Raw genomic sequence first — 19,445 nt, 5'->3', positions numbered from 1 at the left:
GTACTGCAAAATGCAGTTATTGGTATATGAATCATTAGCAGGTGGCTCTGAGGATGGGTAACATGATATGGAGACTTTCAGTAAGAGGACACAGGACCTGAGCTTAGGCCAAGGTGCTCTTGGGGACACACAGCACTGTGTTTGCCTGCTGGGCTCCAGAGCTGTGCGTGGGATGCAGCTGGGTGGGTGCAAAGGCTGTCAGCTACTCCTGCAAAGGATGGCTGGGGTCTGAAGCTCCACAATATTTTGCTGCTCCCCTCCAGTCTGCCAGAACTACTGCACCTGAGACTGTTTCCAAGCCCTCTTATGCCCCAGTGACCCTGTTTACCTCAATGCACTTAATTAACTTTTTTCTAACCTTGGATTATTTCCATAGAGGTGTTTCTGCTGCTGGACAGGGGGAGGCAGTATCTGGCCGCTGCTGAGTAGATGGAGAGAATGTTCCCCGGACCTTTGGGGAAGCAAGCTGGCCTGCAGCCCTGACTGGAGCTGTAGGGGCAGTGCTGGGGGCTGCAGCATTTCCTCACATGCCTGTTCTTCAGGCAGTGCAGAGCCATAGGGACACTTCCCCAGGGCCCCTCACAGGAAGAGGCACCCTGATTACAGTGATCACAATACACCCATGTGGCCAAAAAATTGGGGAAATGTGGGTTATTTCTGATTTCACACACATCCTCAGGGACCCAGAGCTCTGGCACTGAGATCTGGATGAAGCTGATGAGTTTTGAAAGAGAAAGGAAAAGTTTCAATGTACATTGAGGATAGCAAAGAATGAAGTTGCTCATGCTTTCTCCTCACTTTTCTTTCTGTTGTTTTTTTTCTCTCCTGCATTTCATTTTCTACTTCCTTGCCTCTCTGTGCTGCTTTTACAGCTGCTCAGAGATCCTGCTGCTCATCCAGTGCTCTCCCACCACATATCCCACTGGTCTGTTCCTGCTTCCAGCTATGTCTTGTGCTGCTACCAGCGGGGTGCTTCTGATAGGGGCCCGTGGCCTTGTCCTGGACACAGGAACCACCTTCACGTCACATGTTGTTGCTGGTTACTGGTTTTGGGGACTTCCATCTCAGTCATATTAACTGTTCCAGGGGCAGTCAGAGCCCAGACCACAGGGCAAGCACAGTACCTGTGCTCAGTGGCAGCGTTCCCCATAAGCTGCCCCCCAAAAGCCCTGCATAGAGGATGTGCCTGTGCTCAGCAAGTGAGAAAATGCTTGCTATGCTTGTGATGGAAAGTGTTTGTTGTCTAAGTGCCCGAAAAATGTGGGGTCACTAAAACTTTGTCTTATTTAGAAAGTAATCTAAAATAATTTTTGGAAGTATCCAGAATGTTCCTCGTTGAATATCTATTTATATCCCCAACAGTGCACTGCAGGACTCACTTAGAGATGCCAACACTCATCCAGAGCTGCTGCACTCCCCAGACATACTGGACAGAAGCAGGGTAGCTGTGTGTACATACACCCCCACTGCTAATTCCTGTGTGGTGTCATTCCATCGAAATGCCCAAAGTCTGGCTGTTTGGATCCCATAATGCTGGAGATATGGGAGGGGGATTATAGATTTCAGCTGACATCACTTCTCTATTTATGTCCACAAGGAATGCATGCACATGTGCCTGGACCTTCCTAAACATTTCTGGAAATACATTTATAAATCAATGTCATTTCAGCCAGCCAGCCAGCCAGGAGGATCAATATTCACTATCACTCAGTATCCTGAACAGCATTGATCCCCCTCATACCTGCACAATAGGGACTAAAAGCAGAGCATGTGTGGCAGCTGTTAGAAGCTGTTTTTCAAGCTGTATGTTTTAAGGATGCACATGTGCAATTGCGCTGATCTGAAGGATTAAGGGATAACTTGGTGAATATATACCTTCCTCCTAGACAGTGAGAATGGATGAGACAGCAGGTTGTAACCTACTGTCACATCTGTCACCTGGTATTGTACTTCCAGACCAACAGAATTAGTGAGAAGGTTCAGGTTCTAGTGAGAAGAACAGCAGATGGAGAAACCTGTCAGGTAATTTTTTTCAACATGGGAGCAATAGCACCAGCAAAATCAGACCTGCTTCTGGAGGTGAGGACCTGACTGTACAGGTGACCTTAACACAGAGCAGGGACAAGAAAAACAGCTTTTTGGTAGTGGTGTGTTTGACTCTTAATTACTCATCACCTTGCAGAAAGGACAAGATTAATAGAAAAAAATCAATATACTTATTAAAAATTGTAGACTCCTTTTTACATTGAAGCTGCTTTTACTGCTACTTAAGGGACTTTACTATCTCAAAGGTAGGGAAATTAAATTTCTCTGGAGCTAGGTGTGAAGTACTGAGTATGAACATTTTATGTGCTTCTGCCCTCCTTGAGAACTTTATCTACACTTTTTCCATTCAGTTGCAAACAGCTTCTGAAACTGTAAGCTATGAGCTCACCATACAAATACTGGGTAGAGTTTCTTGGTGTGTGTATAGGAAGGAATAGGGACCAACCAGAATGGCTTTCTCTAGCCTCCTACAGCAGTGTGAAGCCATATGGAAAGGGTAAGGAAGAGCTTTTCAGGGACAGCACTGAAAGCACAGCCTCTCAGCATCCTTCCCTTTTGGCTCTCAGGGCTGATCTTGAGCAGACTTTCCTGTTCCAAACCAAACCAATACAATCAGTAAATAATGTCAATCTGATTATTTGAGGAGCAACCTGAGCCAGGCATATAAGGTGTCAGCAGTGCACGTATGGGGTGGCAAATGAGCTGAACATGATCATGTGTCTTTTGGTTCCCAGGAGCAGGGCTTGGAGGTTGGGATAAAGGGACAGTGATCTCAGCACACATACTTTGCATACAAATCACCTGTTGTGTTTTTTTGTACCAATGGTTTGCAGGAAATCTCATCACAACAATGTGTATTTTCCCCCAGCTCCAGTGGCTGAGCCCTGTGGGGATTCTTGATCTAACACCCACCAGAAAGAGAACTGCTCTGCATCCTGAGACCACTCTCCCAGCAAGAAACAACAGGGCACCCCTCTGGCCTCATCAAGCCCCACTGTGTGCCACGGGGTTGGAAGCCCTGGAGCTGGTTGCTCAATCCCTATGCTCAAGCAGCCACCACATGCTAGGCTGGGGGTGAGAGACAGCATGTCTGGGATAAGATGTGGCCCCAAATGACTCCAAGGGATAAGCACAGACAGACACTTTTATCATCTGTAGCAGTGGTGATGACCCTCTTTTCAACCGGTCTGTGTCTTCCTGAGCCCAGGTGACCTTGGAGCCTACAAACAAAAGGTGTCTGCCAAGGCAGCCCACAAATTATCTGCATATTGTGTGTATAGGTATTTTTCTATCCTTTGAAGCTTCTGCCTTACAGGATCACTTGCTGAGCTGTGCTGCTTGGATTAGAGGAGACAGCTGGCAACTGTTCCCTGCTGGCTTTCTTACTGCCATTCGTGCTCTTATTGATCTCCCTCAAGCCACCCCCTCTCATCTTCTCTTCAAACAGAAGAGCCCTCCTGGATTTATTGATTTCTGATGCAGAGGCCTTTCAGTACCTTTTATTATCCTCACTGATGATGCACTGGTGCATCAGGAGCATCTTCATATCTTTTCCAGTTCTGCTGCAGCTTTCTGGATGGCGGAAGAAGCACACAGTAGCCAGCTTAGGAAAGATCTGCCCCTAAAATCAATGTGTCTGTTCACTGTAATATTACTGGTGCCTATCAGTCATGTACAGAGCAGAAAGCAGGATGCATTCAGGAGGGGCAGACAGATATTCAATCCCATTAAATCCCAATAAATAAATGATACATTGCCTAGCAGAGCAATCTGGGCTATCAGATGTCCTTTCATTATCGGGGAATGTGAAGCCTTCTCTCCTGCTGGGAGAAGGTCTCCCTGCAAGGAGCACTGACATGCCTGGGAGGTATCACCATCTGCTGTGTGCCCCTTTGCTGGGTTCTGATGGGAAACTTCGCCTCTCCCTCCTATACCTCCATAATTTCTTTAGATGAGTTTTAATTTTTTCAGGACATTGATGAAATATTGTGACACAAATCAGCACATTTGCTTTCTATTCAGGAAACCACCCATTATGCCACCACTTTTCCTCAACATATGCTGTATGGACTGTGTAGAGAAGAAAATCCATCCTCTTCTGTATAGTGGGATAAACTGAGAAACACAATCCATGAAAAGAGAGGAAGGAAACTGACTTAGTTTACTAGATATCTCTTTTCTGGAAGTGCTTGATTGTAAGACCTCAGCAATTGATTCTTGAAGGTATCAATGCCAGGGTTGCCTCCTGAACACTATCTATTAAAGTTGCTCACAGAAGATCAAAACTGATTTTGTAGATAAAAGAAAACTGAACTAGACTGAACTACTCCAGGACACCCGTCTGTTTGTGAAGCTATTGGAAATCTGGAAAGGAAGTTCATTACGTGCAGACTTGATGCTGTCTGCGTGAATGGTCCATCTGGGTTTTTGAAGCTAACACTCCTCAGACAAGCTGCTTCATGATGAGCAGAGTCAGCAGTGGCTGTTTCCCACGTTCCTGTCTCTGTAGGATGTCTGTGGTGCTTCCCAATGGGATTGACCTCTCCTTGAAACCCTTCTGCAGTGAATGCATTTACTCCCTCTCCCTTTATTGTCCGGTTGCTTTTTCCCCCAGGTATGTAATCCTTGAGATTGCCAGCCCCCTGCAAAGTGTGATTACATTTGGCCACTGGGTTCAAGTGTTATTACAGGGAATTGATAGGCAGCACGATTGCTTAAGTCCCACCTTCAGGAGAAACAAGGAAAAAAATCTCCCAGAGAGAACAAAAAGCAGAAAAAATAACCTCTTTTAAGAAACCTCAATGCATCCAGTGGTTAAAATCAGAGCCTTTCCAGGCAATTTCCACTTAAAGAAGTGGAAGAACATCCCTGCAGACTGAGTTATCACATGAGGCTAGACCTTCAGATATATCATCTGCATACCAGCTAATAACCTGCAAAAGAAAAGGGCCTAACAATTATTCCTAATATAGAGACTCTAATAAAACGTTTGGTGCCTCTGAGGTCGATTTTGGAGTGCAGAAGAATGGCAGGCATATCACCTCAATTTCAAAGGGGCCAAATCTCTCCCATGTTTCAACAGGCAGATCAGCTGCATGGACGAGTTTCATTTGTAGCTGCAATGTAAATCCCTGTACTTAACTTACCTCGCCTAACCCAAGCCCACCAGCCCCTGCACAGTGTGGGTGTGCCTGTGTAGATGCCAATGTACCATACACCAGAGATGGAAACTCTGGTTTACTTCTGCCAGGAGCTAGCTCCTCTCAGGGGGATGTCAGACCTCCACAGAATGCAGGGGTTTGTTTCCTCAGCTCAGTAAATGTGCCTCTGGAACCAGGGTCCGAAAGACCAGAGCACTTCACAGGTGAGCTCAGCTTCTCGGTGACTGACATTCTGGGAGGCAGGCATCTCTGTTTTCACCCAGGAAAAAGGGCAGAAGATCTCAGGTTTCTTCTCATACAGGATGAAGACTAATTTTTTCCATGCAACTGACTCTTGCTTTGAGGCCTTAGAGCCTCTTTCTTCTTTAGAGCATATAATGTATTGAACAAAGACTTTCTAAAGAATGAGATACCACCCCAGATAGTCTTAGAGCTCCTAACTGGCAACCTAAGCAAGCCAGCATTATTTATAAATGAAAGTAAAGTAATTGATAGCAGCAATACAGACTTGGTATTCAGTTCCTTTGTCTGAAATTCCTGGCATTGCTCAGCACTTGCTCAAAGCTGGCTGCCACAGGGTATTTAGTGACGTAATAAGCAATATTAATTTTATTTTCATGGAGTATTTGCTATCTATTTGTGTAGGATACTTGCAGTACTTAGGGATTTGAGGTATTTTTACTCCTCTGGAGAAGTCTTGCTCCAGTCTTTCTTGCTTGCTTCCCAACTTCCAGACTAGTTTCTTGCATGGTAGATGCTTGCCAGTTTTTCCCCTTTCATGATCTGTAATATAAATAGAGGGATTTATTATCTCTTTCATTTATTTCTTTATTCTGCTCCAGACTCCAATTGATGGTTTAATGATTTTCCTGGCAAGAAGGGCTGTCTGTCTCCTAGGATTTTAAAAGAGAAATATATTTACTTCAATGACTTTAAGGTGACTCCTGTCTGGGTGTGTGGAGGGTTGATGTGAGAGTTTTTAGAAGACAATCACTGCATACATGAAGCATTCTTAAGAGTGCATTTCACAGCCTGTGGCATGCACAGCTTACACTATGCCAGAGTCTCTGGAACATGATTCAAGAATCATTGAATCATTTGCCTAATATCTGTGGGCTGGCAGCCACCACTGCATTTTGCATTTTTCCTGCTGAGGACAGGCAGGGCAATGATTCCCATTTTGTAGCACACAGTAACTTTGCTGTTGGGCCTGCCCAGTTATTTGAAGACTGCCACCACAAGAAGGTACTGCTGGTTCAGAAACTTCATCCACTATTACCAGTGCCTGTAGGAACTGCTTCTGCACTTGGCCAGGGCTGGATTGCAACAAGGTCAGTTCCAGGAAAGAGGTGAGCAGCACTATGGTGAGTGGAGCCACCAAAATCCCCCAATCTGTTTGTCTTGGGTTACAATACAGGGTGTGATAAAAGGTATCTATTCTACCACCATCTGTTGAGGGTGGGGGCAGTGATCCTTACCTCCACAGGAGATATTCTGCTAATGGGCCATCCATTGAAACCAGGCGGGGCATTGTTCTTTATCTTTTCACAACCCATCCTTCCTCCAGCGAGCCATTTTCGGCATTGGGTCCCATTGTGTGATTGATAAAATTACTGCATCCCATTGGAAGTTGCTCCAGCCAGGGGGAAGAGCCCAACATTTCTTACCAAGATAAAAACAGAGGTTTTGGGACTCTAAGGTAGCCCCTTTCTCCACTGGACTCCAGAGGAAAACCGGATTTCTTCACATCACCACTGGACCTCCAGAGGGAAACTGCACCTTGTACAGGAGCACTGCTCCAGCTGAACCACATCTGTCACTGCAGGAGGATGCAGCCACCATTTAATGGGACTGCTACCAACACCCTGCCTGACGGGGTGTCAGGTTGTACTCTGACTTTGTCAGGGTTTGGAGTTTGTTTCTTTGTAGTACTGAATTTCTATTTTAATTTCCCTAGAAATGAACTGTTATTCCTAATTCCCATATTTTTGCCTGAAAGCCCCTTGATTTCAAAATTATAATAATTTGGAGGGAGGGGGTTTACATTCTCCATTTCAAAGAGAAGCTCCTGCCTTTCTTAGCAGATACCTGTCCTCCAAACTAGGACACTGTTGCAGTCCAAGGCACTAGGAAATCATTTGTGGCCTTGAGGCAGGTCAGTTGCAATTGTAGAGAAGGAATGCAGAAGATGAAAAGTGAATAAGGGAAGAGATGGAGCATGATCAGAAGCAGTGGTTAATAATCAGATAGAAGGTACAATTAAGAGTGACTGTTCTGCCAGGTGGAGGAAGGGAAATAATCCAATTCCAGTAGCACTGCCAGAGCACCACAAGAGTCTGCCTTCCCTTTGTTTAAGCAGCAGCAGAGCACTACCAAATACACATCATCATTATAGAAAGAAGCACTCATTTCTCTCTTATTCACTGTGCAATTAATTTAAAAGCTATCTTTTATTTCTAAAGTCACTATAAGGATAGGGTCAACTTATGTCTTGCTGAAAGCACAGTTGCTGTTTGAGGAGTTAAAACATTTATTACCTGTCTCCCACCTGCCTCTTCCTAAATCATTCCTCTAGCATTCTCCTTCCCTGCCAAGGTCTTGTCATGGCCTCTTGTCCCATATGACACCTGGTCCCTCATGTCTGTGCCTGCCCTCACACGTGTACACCCGAAACATCTCAGAGCCACTTCTGTTATGTGCTCTGAGCTGAAGCCCAGGCACCTCTCCTTGGCCAGGGTTCAAAAATTCTTAGTGAAACACCTCCCAGAAGATACTCAAGGCAGCATGACTGCTTCAGCCACATTTCCAGATGGGAAAATCAAAATTGAAACCTCTTGAGTAAGCAGCACCAAGTTAATATTTTCATGTCCCATTTCCTTTCTTTTCATTTGTGTTTCTCCTTGGGTTTAGGCTTTCTGAAGCACACTCTTGTCCATTTATCCTCACATGAGAAATCAGTACATGTTGGGTGCTGCATGTACAGCAAATAAGCAGCAGACTAATTCTATGTGAAAAGAAGTTTCCACAAAGAGCTGTCATATGTAAGTAGATGAAGGGGTAATAGTTAAAGATCTGGCATCCTTGCTTGGTAGAGGAAATGTAGGATTCTGTGTAGTGGAACATTTTTAATAGAATAAGAAAATTGTGTCTTATAAACGAATAAGCAGCTTCTAGTTAAAAACCAGAAGTCTAAGTAAGAAGTAAAAAATGTAACAAAATATTTTAGGAAGGAAATTTTTCATGTTAAATCCTTCATGCTTTTATTTTTGTCCACTATAGCTGAAAGGGTAACAAAAAAGAAGACATAGATGTCCGAAGCAGAGCTGAACACCCAAATGCATGCTCCTGAAGAATCTTAAGTCTCTGAAGGCTGGGTTAGATTAAGCTTTGCTGTCATAATCTTTGTGGTCATAATCTTTCAGACTGATGAAAACAGTTTTGTTCAAGTGTATAGAAGTCTTCTATATTTATAAGGATTCTGTAGTAATTAAAAGTATTGATCAAAAAAAACTGTATTTAAAAATCCAAATGTTTTGTATTTTTATTTGACTTCTTCCAAAACCTGTTGCATTATAGCAGGAACCTTGGTCTCATCTCTTGTTTCATTCCTATAATTCATACTGCCTGGACGTAATTTTTCAAATGAGTTTTTTTTTTCCCAGTGAGCTGGAAAGGCCTTGTGTTTATCTTAGATAACAACATGGGCAAATCAGGAATCTGATGTACACATAAAATTTAAACTCCAGTTCAAACCATACTAAAACAGATGATTTCCCCATGAGCTAAAGATCCTTCAAATTTTGCCCAAATTTAATTCAGACCTCTGAAAGAGAGGCAATCCAGGGACTTCTGTTCAGAGTATATGGAGTTAGGCCTTTGCCCACAGCATTTCAAATGTTGAGCACACTGAGGAGGGACCATGTAGAGAGGTTTATACCCCCCAATGTAGTTTCAGTTCCAATCCTTAAGATGATTCACCTCACCCTAAAAGATTATGGCATTTCATACTGAGTACTCACGACCAATTTACAATGGCCAAAGAAACAGAAGGAATTTTGGATTTTGTGGTCACCATTTCAGATATAACATAGAAACATCTCAAGTTGGAAGGGACCCATAAGGATCACCAACTGCAGCTCCCTGCTCCTTGCAAGACTACCTAAAACCAGGCCATATGACAAAGTGCATCACCCAGATGTTGCATGACCTCTCATGGGTGTGTTGCTCTAGCTACTGTCCTGGGGAGCCCGTTCCAAGGCCTGACCACCCTCTCAGAGAAGAGCCTTTTCCTAATCTGAAGTTCTCCAACAGCTTCATTCCATTTCCTTGTGTCCTACAGTTGAACAGCAGAGCGAGATCAGTACCTCCTCTGCTGATACCCTTGAGGAAGTTTGGGACTATGATGAGGTCACCCCTCAGCCTTCTCCCAGCTGAACAAACCAAGTGACCTCAGCCACTCCTCCCGAGTCTGGTACTCAAGGCTGTTCCCTTTGGTCACCCTCCTCTGGACACACTCTAGTATTTCTCCTCTCTTGTGCTACAAATGGATGAAAATGGGGCTGAGTTTCTGCCCAGAGATGCTTGTGCCAGAGACATGTTCCAAAGGCATCCAGCAGAGAGAAGCTCTTGTATTTCTGTATCTCACCGCAGCCAAGGGTTACTGGGGACCTGAATCAATGTGTGCCTGCTGTTAATGGTGAGTACAAACCATTGCCCTGTTACTCTCAAATATCTGTTCATAATAAGGTAAGTATAAGATTAGAGGAAGTAATTGCCAGTGGCTTGCAGAGAGGTTTTCCCATGTGCTAATATTAAATAACTTTCACTTTAATACCACAGTTTATGAGTGACCTCTCTTGGTGTTACAGCTTAGTAGTCTCTGAGTGTGCTCAGGAGAACTGTGTTCAGTCTGAGCCCTGAACATCATCAATACCTCCCTTATTTTGTTCTGACCTGTATGAAGTTTTAGTTTCCAAAGCTTTAGGCTTACCTCATTTCATTTTGCTAATCTGAAGTGTGCCAAATTCTGACGTCATTTAAATAAGCTCTAGTATAGAGAAAGGGCCAGAATCAAAATCTTGAATTATCCTAAGTGTAGTATCAGAATAGAGAGCCCTTGGAAATGAAGCCACTTCCCTAATGCATGCCATCACACTTAGCAGGAATTTGGAGGCAAAGGAAATGAAAAATAAAAACAGACTTGGTTTAGGACATAAATGCTCTTGAGTCACTAAAAAGTGACATTGGAAATGTGCATCTTCAACCTACGATCAGGAAGCCCTCCAGGAACAAGAGCCAAGTGAATCAGTAACCAAGTAAACCAAATAAACTTGGTTGTGCTAAGAGAAGAATGCCTTTAACTTGAAAGAACCTAAATCTAAAGTTAACAGTGAAGTGAAGGCCCTTTTGAAAGTTTTATGAAAGGACAAAGCAGTAAGAACCTGTTGCACTTGAAATAAGCTAGTATATATTGACACATCTAGTATATATGTGATCACATCTACTGACTAATTTGGACCTTTGTGTAAGTATTGTTTAAAACGAATGTCAAACATAGCATGTTCAAGATCTGGCTATTCAAATGCAGAAAGCAGCTATCTTAAACTAGGTTTAGTCCCCTTTCTGTCTTGTGCAGCCCAACAGATGCAGAGAACCACAAAACTGCACCCTTCCCCAAAATCAGAGCTCTTTTTTGTAAAGATTGAAGCAATTCAGTTGAACTCAATGATCCTAGTGGTCTTTTCCAACCTAAATGATTCTGTGATTCTAATTCAGGATTACTGCAAGGTTCCAGTTTCAAGATTGGCTGGTTTGTTCTTCTTCTTAGCTGTTTAATGTGTATCTTCTGTTACATGTTCATCATTTTCATGTGGGTGAGGTTTTGGTTTGCACAGGTGCTCAAAAAATGGCTATTCTCTGAATAAACATATATATTGATGAGTAAATAATAGCACATGGAATATGTCCAATTGTTATTTGAGTTAGTCTTCAAATTTTTGTTTTCTGCAGGGTGCAGAGGCACAGGGGCAGGAGCAGGTATGTTTGTGCAATGCAGGCTGAAACCTTGGGAGCCATCAGGTTACTTCTCATATTAAATTGTGTCCTTAGGATTAATTATGGTAACAAATGATGGAACAAATTATTATGATAACAATTATATGTGTAAAACTTAGGATCAATTGATAAAGTCAAAGTAAATTCAAAGTTTTACAGTTAGAAGAAATTGCATTTGCTCTGAGGCCAGCTAGAGACTTATGGTAGAGCTCATGTTTTTATTAACCCAACAGCACATTTGAATGGGACATGTAAGCATGCCTGTACACATATTTAAATAGAAATAGATATGCCTATATAAGGGAGTTAGGGCAGTGTGACAATTTTAGCTGTGTGAAGTTACATTTCATTCACTAGGCATTTCTGCAGCCTCATCTGCACCCTGTCCCACTTATCAGTATCCTCAGGGTCTAGTGTGAACACTGTAAACTCCTGACACTTTCAAACTGCTGCTGCCATAGAGGCTGAACAAGCAAAGCCCTCCCATTATCATGAGTTCCCAGCAAATGTTCCTTTTCCAAAGACAGATTTTTCACTGGCTCCATCTCCACAATGGTTTTCTGCCTGTCCTCACAGCATTCCCCATCCCTGCCAGTGATTCAGGCAGAAAGGCAGTACAGTATTCTTTCCTTGGAATCACAACATGCTAGAAAGCCAGGACTGAAGGCTCTGTGCAAATGGAAATGGAGATTCCCACCTTTACAGCTGATCTTGTGACAGATGGCACAGCTCCTAGCACCAAGGTGCTACTGCTCATGGAAAAGAAGTTATAAATAATTGTCAGGGAAGTCAGAAACTTACCAGTTAGTTTCCAGTTATTGTTCTGGTACCTCTGTAGTAAGGCAGAGTAAACTGTCCTTACAATAGTTCAAGTATCTTTGCAAAGAAGTAGTAATTTCACGATTATAAGCCGCACCTGATTATAAGCTGCACTTCTGGGTGTTGGCAACTTTTTGTTCTGTGTCCATATATAAGCTGTACCTGATTATAAGCCTCACTTTCGTTCACAGCAAGGATGCTTGAGCAACTTTCACAAAGTGGCCAATTAGTAACAGAATCGCAAAATCGAGGGGTTTAGTGGCTCGGCTTGGGGCCAGGCGGGCTTGGCTCGGCGCTGCCCCGCCGCCAAGGCAGTGTGGGCGCCGCTCAGCTCGGGGCTGCTGCGAGCTCGCACTTTCGGGTTGGCAAATTTCTGAACTTCGTTCATTTATTGGCCACTTCGGATTACAAGCCGCACTTCCGGGTCCAGACCAAAATTTTAGTCAAAATGGTGCGACTTATAGTCGTGAAATTACTGTACCTTTTTCCTCCCACCATCTGCTGTTCCCTTTAGATACTCCTGGAAGATGGTACATGCTCTGGATGGTCTGTCTGGATGCCTCCAGGCCTTGGCCAGTAGCTCAGGCATTTGCTCAGTCACAGCAATAAAACTTTATTACTTCACTTCAAACAGTCCTTTCTATATAGATTGTGAAAATAAAAATCTTATAAGATTAGAGGACCCAATTCTGCACTGAGCTGTGTTCAAGGGGCATTTATATATTTTACACACCCTCTGGAGCCCACTGGCCAGCTTGAAGTCAGAAGAATTTGCCACTTGGTTTGAGGGCTCTGCTTTCCTCACAGTACAGTAGAGTTGCTGGGAGGGTGTCCATGGAAGTCAAAGGGATGAATTGTAGGGCAGGATATTAAGCAGTTGTCTACTAGATTGCTGAATTGAGAGTTTTAAGTATCTATTTCAATGGCTTCATTGATAACAAAAATAATTTATAAAATAACACTTTCATATGTGACCTGAAATATATATATAGTAAATCAAGATGCTACAGAACTGTGTGATAGGAAATATTCTCTGTTTCATCAACTCAGAGTTTCACAGAAGATAGAAAGATACAGCAACTCATAATAATGCATATTACTGACATGGCATAACAATTATTGATAAAAATTAGGTAATATCTGTGTTGCTCTTGGAAAGGGAAAGATATGTGACTATTAGTATAAGTAAATATTCAATGTTGTATTCTACTGAAAGAGGTCAGCAACTTTTTTAAAAAAATCCTTGCATTGTTTGCACAACAAACCCACTAGGAAAAAAAAGATGTGTAACCGGTTCCAACCCCTTGGAATAGGAGGGCCTCAGAGCTGTAAAAAAAAAAGAATGGGAAAGGCCAGGGAAGGAGAACACTATTAAAAATCTCCAAATAAAGTTTTCTGCTATGCTTTTCTCTTTTGGGCTGCAACAGCTCTACATCTTTCATCTTCTTCTTGTAAGTCCAAACATCCATGGCAGCAAGCCAGAGTCCATCTCCTGGACAGTTAAATCTCCCTGGCAGCATGTCATGGTCCATCAGCTACTTTAAAATCTTTTATCTTTATTGACAACATAGCATTTTACAAAACAAAGTACATGTAAGACTCTGAACTGCTGCTGAAAGTGTCTTAGCCCTGACAGTAGAGAATGCATTTTAAAACCTGTCGCCTTTTTTAATTTCAACCCTACATCTCCTCTTTATCTCCACAAGTGGGCCATGTCACCGCATGCACCATTAATTCTGGTACTTTCAAATCAAGCAGAATAAATAAACTAGGCTGTAGCCCTTCTTTTGTGATGCCATAATGAACCAAACTAGGCATTGGGAAGACAGAGTGCTGACATTTAAACTTTTAATGGAAGAATTTCTTCCCACAGAAGTATCAACAGGAACGGAGGATCATCCTTTCTTTTAAAAGTAAAGGCCAAGTTCCTCAGCTGTTTTTGAGGCAGCATGGCTACAGCCACAAGTGGGATGGTGTAGAGGTGACTCTTACAGGGCTGAAGGTGCAGCTGAGCTAAAGCAGTGGCCACTGTAAGTCACTGCTCTAGCTGAACAACCTTGGATCTGACACTCAGAACCCACCTGCTGTTTGCACGTCCTGTACTGACTCCAGCTAAATTCCAGTCATTCATCTCATTCACTGCCTTATTCTGTCAAGCAGCCAGGAATCCTTGCCCCCACTCCCAGGATCACACAATGTCCTGCAGGAGGACCCAGCTCCAAGTCAGGTTTTATGGTCTTTCTTCTGTTTATTGTCTTCATTAAATCCTAAACACAAGCACAATTGTAAGAATTGGCAAGCTGCTTCTCTCATGTGTGAAAGAAATGCAGCAGTAATGATCTTTTCAATGAATGTGAGTGCTGTGAAAATGCTGAAACACTGGACTGCAGTAAGATCTTGCCATCTTATTCCTCTCTAAATAAGTAGGGAGTTCCTAAGGATCCTCTGAGAGGGAGAAAGAGACTCACTTGACATTACTGGGATACTCCTCCATGGCTGGTAGATTTTCTTCAGAATAGCTCAAGGTTGACCCACCTTCTCTGCTCACCCTCTGCCTCTCCTCTCTTCTTCCCAGCTGAGCCACCCTACCACATCCTACAGACTTTGCTGTTCTCCTTACCAAGATGTTTTTGATTCAGAGGAAGCTGCAGTGCATGTCAGAACATGGCTCTATTTCCGTATTTCATTGTCCAGAGTTTATGAAGAGTACGGTGAGTTCTTCAAGTTAAAGGAGTACATCAGTAAGACAATTAGGAGATCAGTTTGACAAATGTTGCGGTACATTACAGCTCATGAGGGGTTGTCAGTGTGGAACTTGGCTCTTGACTCTCCTCATTTTCCAATAAACTTGTAAAACTGCCTGTCAAGGGAAAGGAGAACTTCGTAACTGAGACTTAAAACTCAACCAAGCAAAGCTGCTCAGAATATATGGAGGAAACAACCTTGCCTGGATGGGACAAGTGAGGCACAAGGAGCTCTCCTCCCTCACTGAGACTGTACTACACATTGTCCTTGGCTTTGTGTCACTCCAGCAGACATGGATGGAGGGCACTGGACTAAATAAAGCACCAACTGACATGAGAAAATGTACAGCATGCCTCACTGACTTCTGGGCTTCAAAAAACTTAATTTGAAGGGATAATATAATTCACTGTGTTGTCAAAGGAATTTTTAAAGATGCTTTGATCTAGGAAAAATAATCAAACTTTATGTTAACTATTTAGAAGTGTAATTGAAATGATGCCTGTTATAAAAATTTCATTACTACATCTGCATTCCAGGTTGATTTATTCTTTAAGTAATGGCATAGTTTTGAAATTCAAGAGGCATCTTCCAGAGGAGTTTCCTCATGCATTCCAAAAATTGATGATCTTTTCCTGTTTAGACTGGTATAAATACTTCCGTGTAGACATTTTTACCCATATACAAATTAATGTCACTATTCACAATACCAAGATTTTTTTTGGTTTTTTCTTCAGTCGTGCTTCTGATGTGTTATTGTTGGTATCTTTCAAACACACCTTTATTAATCATGTTGCAGAGGCATATATGCAGCTTATACAAACTTAGGCACTATCATTATGAAAATATTTAAAAAACAGGTACTTCTTTGAAAACCATTTCTTTACTCCAGTTTTCAGAGATTTGTTGTCTTGATATGGTTATTAGTTACAGCACAAGAACAGTCTCTAGTACATTATCCACACTTGTAATTATCTAGCTTTATTAACAAATAAATAACACAATGGCTTTTGGGATCATATAGCAATTGTTTGCTTGTTGTTTTGTTGGGGTGTTTTTGTAAGGGCCATGTACCTGCCCTCAGGTATATTCTCCTATGACTTTAAATATATCTGACATTTAACTTGACTTTTATCTTGCTCTTTTCAGTCTGCCTCTTGTTCCCATTGGGGTATCCCATGTCTTCACACAGCACACATGCAACTCCTTGTCACAACACTTTGTGAGTGCTAAAAGTTTACAGAATTCAAAAACTGACTACACAAATTTGTGGATGAAAAGTGTACTGAAGGCAATTAAATAATTTAAACCTGCTTTTGACAAATATATACCACGAATGAATGTGTAATTCACGTATTTCCACTGCCTCTGAACAATGCTGTAAATAGCTACACCTTTTCAAGTCCTTTTTAAGGAGATCAGGCAGAATGTTTTAAATCTTGTGCTAATAAAACACACCTGGGATACTGACTGGCCCCAGGAAGCAGAATTTTTGAAGACAATTGCCCAGAAATTGTCTTTTAATAGCCATATTTCAGTCAAATATTCAGTGGCCATTTATCTCAACCTCAAGGCTACTTCTGTTGCTCCTTTTCCTTGCATGATTCCCCTATACTGCTCAGCTGAACTAAGGCAATGAACTTCTCAAGGGACTGTACCACTAACCATGCCAATAAATACTATTTATATACCATGAACCAAGGGAATTTACTTTCCTTGCTGCCATGACCCTGTATGACTGGGCAAGCCAGCTTATTAAACATCCTGAATTTCATCTCAGCAATGACTGGCTTACCTTTCTGCTGGGCAGTCAAAATATGAGAGGAGGAGACAGTTCCCAGAATTTTTGAGGAATATAGTAGTAGTCCAAGTACTGTGGCAAAGAGTTAAGTGCATTGAGGCCATTTATGCTGCTTCACACTTAGTAGTCTCTGTGACTGATTTCTGAGCTTGTTCCAGACTCTTTGCAGAGAAACACTGTAAATTGCAATATTACAGAAGAGATGCAATAAGTACTGGAGGGTCCTATCTGTCAATGTACTGGAAGATGGAAAATGTTGAGATGCTGTCTGGTATTGCTCAGTATCATTACTGATGGCCTTGGATACAAAGTACATTAAATGTGCAGAGAATATAAAGCTGGGAGAAACTGATGAGTGTTTTGGAGAAATTACGCTGTTAAGCAGACTTATAATTAAAAATTGTTTTGAACAATCATTGCTTTGGTTGTGGAGTCACCCATACCGGAGATATTCAAGAACTGTTTGGATGCAATCCTGTGCAATGTGTTCTAGAATGACTCTGTTTGAGCAGGGAGGCTGGACCAGCTCTGTCCCTTCCAAGTCTGTGAATATTGCCCAGTTATTGTGTATCACCCTTGAAGAAAGATATGGCCCACAAGAGAGTGATGACACAGAGGCTAGAGGAAGGCAAAGGGAATGTCTGGTAGCTCAGAAAACATAACCTGAAAAGAAAGACCAAACAGATTGATCATGTCCGAAATAAAGAAGAAAATACTTCAGGAACACACAGGATCAAAATCTCAAAAGTGACCAACCTCAGCTCCAAAGAATGCACTACCATAGTGATGACCTGTAGGAAAATAGGCAAAAATCCTTCAAACCTGCAGTGTGCCACAGTAAAGGAGAAGAAATCAAGGACATGATGGAGGCCTTCAGGCTTAGTGCTGAATGGCACTTTTGGGTGACAACGCAACCATTATCTTGACAAATATGCCACAAACACACATATTACAAGAACTCTTAATGGCCCTTACCAGCCTAACCGTGGAGTGTGGGAACTCTTTTTGGGCACAAATCTAGCAAATTATTTAATTTTGACATTCAAACAAGATACATGAGCTGGGCACCAGAGAAACAAAGATCTTAAGAATACTAATTTTAAAAATTCAGGTCTAAATTACGCATCAAAATGGTGAAAAAACCCACAAATTTTTGGCTTGGGAAACATTCAGCAACATAAATATAAAAAGAAGTACTATAATATTTGCAGTGCATTGAACTAATTAACAATGATTACACAATGCACCCAGAGCACACCTGTTGAGCAGTATCCTCATTGTATCATGTAGTGATACATAGATCCTTCCTCAATTTCACTGAAATGCAGCAACTCCAAAATAACAGTGAAAGCTCCCACTGATAGTTTTTAAATATGTAAGTTCCATTTCAACACATTTTAACATGCTAGTGTGCTCCTGCTCCCAACTGCCCTCAGTAACAGCAATTGTGATAGCAGTAATAGAATTGAGCCTGACAGCTTTGTGATGGCCACACACTTCATGGCCAGATATGCACTCCTTGAACCCAGCAACATCAGTGGTTTTGCCTCCAGACTGGTCCTTGTGGTACACCTCAGGTGGCCTGCCTTTATCTTGGCTTCTCATGTTGACCCATACTTGCAGCTGTCCTCTCCATGTTAAGACTTTTCCTCCAAAAAGCTCTATTAATGTTATTAATGTGTAGACATCCAGAGAGATTTGCTTCACTGCAATGCTTTTGCCTGAGGAATCACCTAGCTTATCAAACATCTTGGTAGTCCTACATGAGCTAGCTTTGATGAACCATAATATAGCTGAACCCATTTTTCACTTACCTCTAAGAATTTTCTCAGTTAAATTAACAGGGCATGGAGTTCTTGTTCTCTCCCTCCCTCTGCCTTTTTAGAAGACAGGTTCCTGTTCTCCAACAGTCTCCAATAATAGTGTTTCAACCTAAATGTCACTGATTTATCAGAAGTGTTGCTCAGGATTTGACAGGATAGATACCAGTTTTTTTCAAAATTTGGGGTGCAATTTTCCAGCACCTGTCATAAGAAACAGCCTAACTTACACTTTCACTTCACATCTGCTAATATCATATTTTACATTATCTTGCTTACTTTATGCTCTCTGTAAATACCCTCACCTTAATTTTTTCTTTTCATTGAAAACTGAGGCAAAGTATTTATTCAATATCTGGAACAGCCTTCATCTCATCCCTGGAATTTGGCCACCACTTGCTTCTTTGAATCACTTCTATTTATGTAGTTGAAGAATTCTTTGTTATTTGTTACCTTCTCTTTGCAACATCTGGTTCAACTAGATTTTTATCCATTCTTTTTCTCTGACCCCACAGTTTCCAACTCAGCAAACTGTACTTCTCCTATTTCCTGTAGGTTCATTCATTTTTATGTAGTTACTTATCCACTAGCTCCACAATTATTCTTGATCTATTCCAACCTCTTTTATGGGATGTAAGTGCTATACAGGATTTTCCATTTTGGATTTAAAGTAAGTCCATGATTCTTCCACGCTCAAATGCTGGGTCCATGCAGCCTCACCAATCATTTTTCATAGTTCCTTAATGTTTGCCCTCTGATATCCAGGGCTGTAGGATATTCATGTAGATCTATTCTTGGTTCACAAGAAATTTGCAGTAAATAATGTTAATAATTAATCAAAAGTTATTTTTCTATAATCAAATGATTTTTAAAGGATTTGTAACATCCTTATATTTTACTGAAAAGAATTATAGAACAGCTTCCCTTTATGCTGTTGAGTCTGAGCAATGACTGCTGGTGTATAAAAGTTTTATTGCCCATCAGACCCAATAATACATGCTG

Source organism: Catharus ustulatus, chromosome 2, assembly GCF_009819885.2.
Source record: "Catharus ustulatus isolate bCatUst1 chromosome 2, bCatUst1.pri.v2, whole genome shotgun sequence".
Taxonomy (NCBI): Eukaryota; Metazoa; Chordata; class Aves; order Passeriformes; family Turdidae; genus Catharus; species Catharus ustulatus.
Note: the sequence above shows the minus strand (reverse complement) of the source record.